Source organism: Ascidiella aspersa, chromosome 5 (assembly GCF_963924565.1).
Source record: "Ascidiella aspersa chromosome 5, kaAscAspe10.2, whole genome shotgun sequence".
Classification (NCBI taxonomy): domain Eukaryota; kingdom Metazoa; phylum Chordata; class Ascidiacea; order Phlebobranchia; family Ascidiidae; genus Ascidiella; species Ascidiella aspersa.
This window is the reverse complement of record NC_139451.1, coordinates 15,385,195-15,393,781: the sequence shown is the minus strand read 5'-3', so window position 1 is coordinate 15,393,781 and position 8,587 is coordinate 15,385,195. Positions and strand designations below refer to the sequence as shown.

At 36.5% G+C, this 8,587-nt stretch overlaps 1 pseudogene; it reads left to right on the top strand.

Moving 5' to 3' along the window:
• The first annotated feature begins 612 nt into the window (after positions 1–612).
• Positions 613–8,297, top strand: LOC146145078 (cystathionine gamma-lyase-like; annotated as a pseudogene).
• The last annotated feature ends 290 nt before the right edge of the window (positions 8,298–8,587 follow it).

Below are 8,587 nucleotides of genomic sequence, written 5' to 3'. Positions count from 1 at the left end.
TCCAAAGTTCCAGCGCGATAAAGACGCGGAACGGTACTGTGAAAATCTGTTGCGCCTTTATCTTCCTCACCGTGGCCTTTCTTTGTCGAGCGATTTTAATTCTTTTGAAAGTTGTTCCCAAACTGGATATGCAGTAGTTGGTCTTCACAAAATGGCCATCTTAAGTTATATTCATAAGGAAATTAAAAAAGACAAAAGACATGCCAGATGACGGAACATTGGAAGATGCTTGGGCGCAAATGGCACCGGTTAGAGAGGAGCAGAGTCCAAGTTGGTGGAGAAGATTGATCCTGAAGAGCAGCTTGAAGCGGTCGACATCCCCGAGCTTCATGCCGCAAACAGCTTCAGCCAAGATGGCGAATCTCCTGCTTTTTCCATTCAACCGTCCAAACATATTTTGTCTTCGCATGACGCGTATACTTTAAAATCAACTCTCAATAAGAAACAAAGGGAAATATTTGAATTTGTGAGATGCTGGGCAATGCAAAAACATCATGGACACTCGCCAAAGCCGTTGAAACTTTTTATTACTGGTGGAGCAAGTTTGTTCGTATTCCATTTATAAGATATTTAACTGATTCTTGTTTGTATTTTTCATTCTACTAGGTAAAAATGAAACTAAACATCATACGGTAAGCTGGTTATCAAAATAAATGGACCACTGGGCTGGCATGTGTTTTTAATAATGTTCTAGATAAAAATACATAAGATAAAATACACTACGCTTCTTCAGGTTCCGGAAAAAGTCAACTCATTAGGTGTATTTACCACGAATGCAATCTGTTGCTTGAAGAAACTTTGGAATCTGCAGAGAAAATTACTATTCTTTTGTCTGCCTTCACAGGAACTGCAGCATGCGAACTATATGTTTGTTGAATCTACATCTTTTATATGTTCAAATTTATTTTAAACCGTTGAAATTGGTGCCAACTATGTTGTTTTCTTTGTCAAAAGTGACCCACAAAAACATTGACTGACGAAAAAAATAATAATTCGGACAAAAACAACCTGTGTCCAAAAAAATTTTTTTTTTCGGGCCACATAATAACGTAAATGTACTTGACGAATAGACAAATTATCCTATTTGATATTTTGTTTCATATTTATTCAGACTTCAGAGTTGAACTATAGTTTTTAGAAATATGGAGTTGAATTTTACAAATGTGCGATAAAACAGTAGACAAATCCACATGGGGTATCTATGCCGTTCGCCAGGTAGCTTATTATTTAATAAATATATGGTTTGAAATTTCCTTTAAATAAAGTAAACGAAATAACTTTGTTTTATAGGCCGTGGCTAGTTTTCAAACCTGAACCAATCTAATCGCTTTCTTAATAATATTATTCAATCGGACTCGTGTGTACATATGTTTCATTGAATCAATCGGACTAGCTAAGGAAAATATTTTAAACATTTGACATAAAATAAGAATTTGTTCAGGTTTGCTACTGACGCAATCCACGTCGGACAAGAGCCAGAACAATGGAAGTCTCTGATGGTGGTTCCTCCGATTACGCTATCAACCACATTCAAGCAGCACAGTCCGGGAAATCACATACTGAGTCTACTGCGTCAAAACATTCGGAAAATGTTGTTGCTTTAATTATTGTAAGTTGATATTATTGAAGCCTGTTCAAAAAATTGATATTAACTGATAAACGTTTAAATCAGTGGTTCTCAACTTTTTTGTACCGGTGACCCCTAACATATTTCTGGTGTAATAACTTTGATTGTTTTTAGTAAATTAGTATGTCTGCCATGTGCACTTTGTGTTGAGTAAAGTAACACACAACACCAATTTACTTTATGACACGTTTAAATTCTGCTTCTGCATCGTCGAAAAATGCGTGGTTGTATTTTTGAAAAATTTTTTTTGTGGACCCCCTTAAAACGTTTTGCGGACTCCCGGTGGAGAACCACTGGTTTAAATAAATAATAAAATTTTTTTAGTGTCTTGCTGACAAGTAATTATCACACTTAACCAAGGCTACTTTATCACAGTGGCTTTGTTCTAGGGTTTTGAATACGGACGAGACGGCAATCCAACTCGCAAGTGTTTGGAGACCTGCGTGGCAGCCCTGGCGGCAAGTATGGTAAGCCCGTCCGTTAAACTTTATATTATAACTCTACTTTATTAACTTTGTTTTTATTTTGGTATATTTTGCTTCAAAACGACCAATAAATTTTGTGTGTGAGTATTCTTTTTTGTATTTTTGCAATTTTCTGATGGATTTTGTGATATAAATTAGAACAATTCAGGTCTCAAGCAGACGTTTAAATATTTTCATCTCAATTCTGTTATGTTTTTCGTTTATTACCACGTACCTCCTCCACGCATAACACTGCAATCACGATTGTTTAAGAGCCAGGGTTACCATCTATTAGAACGAAAAAATAAGCACGCTTCTTTTTAATGACGTGGTTCCTTAAATGCAAACTTTTAAGTATTTGAATTTAAAACCATAATTCTTTAAAATCGCAATAATATTTTCTAAAGCACTGTCATCAACAGAACGCAAAAATCTTCGAAATAAGCACGGAATAGTAACATTGTCTACAGTACATTAATCTTAACTCTTGGGTCAACACAACTTGATAAACGCGAATATATCAAACAATGTACATTTTTTATCTGTGCTCCATGCGTCACACCCCCTTTAAATCTAAATTAAAGTTTGCATTTTAAAACAAATATAGTCGTAATTTTTTCGCGCCTTGCGCGACGTCTTGTGGCCTTGCATATTTGCGCACAACTTCATACGTAATAACAAGTTTATTTTTTTATACCGTCAGAGTATGACGTCATATTGGTTGTATTTGAGATCCTATTTTGGACCCGGCCGGCACCAACATTTAAGTTTCTTATGCGGCCGGCGGTTAAAAATAATTGCCCACCCCTGGTCTACAGCAATGACACCGAATGGCAGGTACAACATGTCGTTGTTTTGCAATAAAATCACAGTTTTTGCAGGTTTGGCGTTTTCAAATTGCTCATCGGCCACCATGACTTTGATAAACACGCTAAAATCAGGCGATCATGTCATCCAAACTGACGATGTGTACGGAGGCACGTACGTGTTCAAAGTTTTTACAAAGTAATTTGTGTTGTTCCTTCAGTAACATCGGTCTTTTGAATTACTATAACTTTAAAAAGCCATAAAACCAAACACCAAGGTAATAAAGTAAACGTATCCATTATTACAAAGCTAAATTTAAGATGCCTGATATTTCATGAAAACTAATACAAAAGTAAGCTATTAAAAGCACCTGTGTCATTTCTTCGAACTATGTTTGCTGTACTTCATTCTTGAATTTGTTTAATTATAATTATTTTTATTGATGCAATTTAGCAGACAGAATGTTTAACACTTCAAAAACATATTTTATTTTCATATTGTTTCGCAACGAAAGTTGGTTTGGGTAGAAACTCCGACACACCCGACAATAAAGGTCACCGACATTCAGGCTGTTAGCGAAATCATAAAGGAACAAGCAAAGGATATAATTCTCGTCGTTGACAACACGTTTATGTCTCCCCATCTCCAGGTTGTATTGCTATTCTTTAAAGGTTATCTATGTAAGAATATAGAGTTTTATAGAGGCAGCTTTAGTATTGTGATATAAAAAAGATTTACACTTCTTACCTTCTAAACGTTTGACAACATATGCTATACAAATCAATGTTTTTTTGAACGTATAGTACCATCGGGAGTAAAACTGCTCTAAGCAAATCATAATTTAGACCGACGTACATAAATAATTATTTTCTGTTTGTTTACACAATTTTATGTGATTAAGCTAGCGCATTGTGAATTTTGTTTATAGCGACCTCTCCTCCACGTTGTAAAGTATTCCGCGACAAAGTATATGAGCCACACCAATGTATTGATGGGATTGTTGGTTACCAATAGCGAGAAACTGCACTTTATTTCTTGCACTATGGTGGGCGGATGGCAATAATTATTACTAAAAATATTTGCGATAACCTAATAGTAAACCTAAAAGTACCATTAATATACACCGCGATATAGTTTTACAACAACAGTAAAATATCTAAATTAACTACCATTAAGAGCGATAAAATGCATAGAGTTGTTCAAATATAAATCCAAAATATAAATTCAAGGCCTTAATTATCTGTTTAAAGCCACTGGCCCAGTTCCATCCACTTTCGATTTTGGTTAATCGCGGTTTGAAGACGTTAGCTGTTCGAATGGAACAACATCAGAAGAATGCAATCGCAGTTGCAAAGTGGCTCGAAACTAATCCTCTTGTGACGAAAGTTAAATATCCCGGTTTGCCTTCTCATCCACAACATGAGATTACTAAAAAGCAGGTAAATTTATATTTATTTGAAGAAATATTGTTGGAGATAAATTTCGTGAAACATACATGTATGCGAAAGATTTTTTAAAAATGTTTATTATTCGTGAAAAAGTATATAACTGTGTATCATTTTGAATTAACTCTAATTAAATGATCTATAAAACGCAAATAGTTTGTATGCAAAACCAAACGTTAATGTGATATTTAAATTACAAGTATTTCGAACAGATGGCATGTGGATATGCTCGTTATAAAACGAAGTGTATCTGTATATTATCTCTTCTATGCGACTGAACTGTTGTTCTCAAATTTCGGGGCTCAAGACAACAAGAATGACGCAATAAGGTGCATGTTCTGACACAATGATGATGTGTTTGTTCTGACGCAATGATGTCTATGTTCTGACGCAATGATGATGTGTATGCTCTGACGCAATGATGTGTATGTTCTGACGCAAAGATGATGTGTATGTTCTGATGCAATGTTGTGTATGTTCTGACGCAATGATGTGTATGTTCTGACGCAATGATGATGTGTATGGTCTGACGCAATGATCATGTGCATTCAGGTTCATCGTTGTCGGAATAGAACGACCAGTTTACAAAGCCACAGGAACTAAGCCTTTTAGTCATGTAACACTGTAAAACTGAAAAGCTGATTTATGCACAACCTTATTTTGGGTGTAGTGGTATCCCGACGCCGTTGATTCAACACGTAATATAAGATGTTCTGCATACGTTACCCCTCGCCCGCCACCTAGCCGCGTACAATTATTCCCGAGAAAAAAACAAAAAATGAAACATCGCTGGCGGCACATAACTTCAGTCGTTTATGGCCCGAACGCAACATTGTTTGACGACAAACTTCTGCGGCAAGCGCAAAACCAGCATAAAGAGGATGCGCAATTAATTTCCGTCAACAACTAATAAACATTACGCATTATTGCAAAGTTGAGGTAAAATATTTGTTTTGTAAATACAAAAACGGCAGAATAAGGTTTCTAATTTTATCTGTGAGCACTGCCACTCGTCTAGAATCCATGATAAAGTGGTAAACTTTCCAGTGTTGTAAAGTCCCAGTCAAGTCGTTTGTAAAGTAACTTTTGTTAAACTAGTCCGATTATGAGCAATACCCTCTAAAATTACACAAACACAATATGCAGCAAGTAATGTGAAAAAATTAGAATAAATTACCCAATTTACAAAATAATGATTAATGAAAGTCATTTGTTTAAAAGATTTAACTCAAGTCAAGTCATTCGAAAACAGTGACTTAAGTCATTACAACACTAAGCCCGTTTATATGCACGTTTGAGCTGGATTCGAACCCTTTTCGTTAATCTATTCTCTGTCGTTTTGGCGCTGGAATGGATTAAGTTCTCTCGTTTCTTAATCCGACAAAATGAGTGGAGTTTAATTATTTTTAACGGTTACGACTGCAAATTGTAAAGTAGAGAATTTCCGAAGTCAAACTTGAGACAGCGGATAACAGCAAATCTTGCACTGGTTAGGTAGGCTGCTAAACGTATATCTAGTGTGGTTGTTAGTCTAATTTTTATCGCAAGGAAGTTAAGGCGCTGATCTAGAATCCTACCGCAGCCAACATTATTAGGGTGGGTTTAGGTATTAAATAGTAATACTTGACCCACCCTCACCCAAATGTTGTACATTGCTTTAATAATTGTCTCAACGCTGTGGTAGGATTTTAGACCAGCGCCAAAATGAGCTTTAAAATTCGCCAAAGTAGTTGGACAAAAGAAGAAACCATGCTGCTTTTAATCTTATTGAGGAAAATTATCTGCAGCTGGAAGAGAGTCTCAAGAAGAAACATTGTACAAAACAATTGTTAAAAAAATCAGATAATTACCTGTTTTACAACAAAGAAGCATATCAGTACAGCTTGTACACTTGTGCATTGGATAATAATTGTCTCAACACTGAGCAGGATTCTAGGCCAGCGCCAAATACAGTTTTTATTATGTTCGGTACATCTATTCTTTCGTTTACTATGCCTTGTATATAGCGTCGACCACCACACTTAAGCTTATTTTTCCTGCAAGTACATTCTGTTTGCCAGGCAAAGTGCAGCACTATATAGTCACAAACGTACTTATCCGACAAAACTAACGCAAGTAATCCTTGTTTTGTTCAGTTTTAGGTTATTAAAAACGAACAAGCAGCAATGGATTTAACGCAAGGAGTAGGCGTGGTAGGCCAAAAAGCAGTTGTGCGTCATAAGTTTAGTAGAATATTGCGTAATAATGCATATCAGGGCATTTTGTACACTCAAGCTGGCTTGAATTTCGCGCCATGTAATTACGACCCTGAAACCGATTACTTTTCAATCCGGATTGAACCTTAATCTAATCTGCCCGCGAAAGGTGCATATTAACGGGCTTACTGTAGTAAACTTTTAGTGATAGCATCAACTTCGAAACCGTTTTCGCCCATCCGTGTTTACCAAAAATTAGCATTACCAGAATTAGGTTTTGTCACGACAAGTAAGCAGCCCATAATTATCAGTAAAAAACACATTGACTTTTTGGTTACAATTGAGTTGTTTTAAAGATTCATTTAAGTTCATCTATATATATTCATATTATCGTGTTTTTTTGCGAAAATTCTTGCCTTGGGTGTAATGAAGTTACATTTATGTTCACCAAAACAAATCTTATATCTTTTTGGTCAGATACCTTTCATATAAGAGGCCGTTAAAACCTTGACTAAACACGACATGTTATTGCAAATATCAAAAAACGTGGTAGTTTGCCCACCAGACTATCGTAAAAGGTTAACAACGTGCTTTTATGACCATCATACCAACGATATATGAACCAAGTTACACATAAGTTGGCACAAACGAAGCCCACTGGAGAACACATGTATGTATAAGGCAGTGCTTCTCAACCTATGGGTCGCAGTTTGATTTGGTTGGGTGGCCGACTGCAGTAGCTCACATGCTCATGCTAACTGAGATTAGTTCTAAGAAAGATTTCTTAATTTGGAAAATTAAAATAGTGTCTTATAATAATTATTAAAATTTGAAATGCTAATGTCTATTTTTCGTTCGCTTACAAGAAAAAAAATTGGGTCGCCGCTAAAAAAGGTTGAGAAGCACTGGGTATAAGAGGACGGTTGTTCACTCAAATGCTTCGGATATACCGTTTGAACCCTTTTTGATTGAGACTGAATCGTAAAATTTTGTCACAACAACGGACGTAATGTAGTTTTGACAGAAGCAGGTTAGCTGCGCTGGAAATAATGGCTCGGGCAGTTCAGTGAATTGAGCCTTACTGTGATAGATTTGTCAGTTTGATCTGTTTTATAATGTTATTTTGGACTAACACATATACCTGTAATATAGGTTCAAACACGTTGGAAGTTTGCGCTACAGAAATATAAATAGGAATAAAAACGACGTACAACTCACCCACCAAGTCGATGTTTCACCAAAAATAAGATTTTCAATAACAATTTTTTATTATATAATGTAAACTGCCTAGAGAGGTCTCTATTTAAAACGTTGGAATGTTATCTATTTAAAACGTTGGAATGTTATCTATTTAACGTTGTTAGATTCGTTGCTTAAGGAAACGTTATATTTTGTTTTCTTTTATTTTGTGATTAGTTTGTCAAATTGTTAAAACGTAGCATAATTTAACCGTGACAATGAAGCAAGAAATACTGTGGGACGTTTTCGGTTTGGGGGATATTCTCCACAACACCGGTTTTCGTCCTTGGTGGGAGACGGGGGCAAAGTGTGCAAAACTCTCATGTTCCTCGCCACCATTTGTATGTGCACATACGCACAACCCTACAACCTCGTGTGTCTCCCACAGCACAACGATACATGTCAGGATTCCAGGGAGGTTGCCCAGTACATCAAGGCTGAGTGTTCGTTCCGCTTAATCAGTGGAGCGCAGCGTAACCTGAAGCTCATCTCTCCTGTGGTTGATCTGCGCTCAGCTTAACACGAGTTGGTGGCTTTACGTTCCGGTTGGCCGCGGAGTTCGTAAAGGTGCTTTATATAGGCGACAACCTAACGTAAGCCCGTTTATATGCACGTTTAAGCCGGATTCGAATCTGTTTCGTTAATTCATTCTCTCTCGTTTTGGTGCTGGAATGAATTAAGTTCTCTCGTTTCTTAATCGGTCAAAAGGAGTGGTTTTTAATCCATTCGCCGCTTAATCTGTGCGTTTCGCGGACGGCCGAAATCGCTTAATGTAGAATGACCTGCTTTAACGCAGTAAATATAACGCCA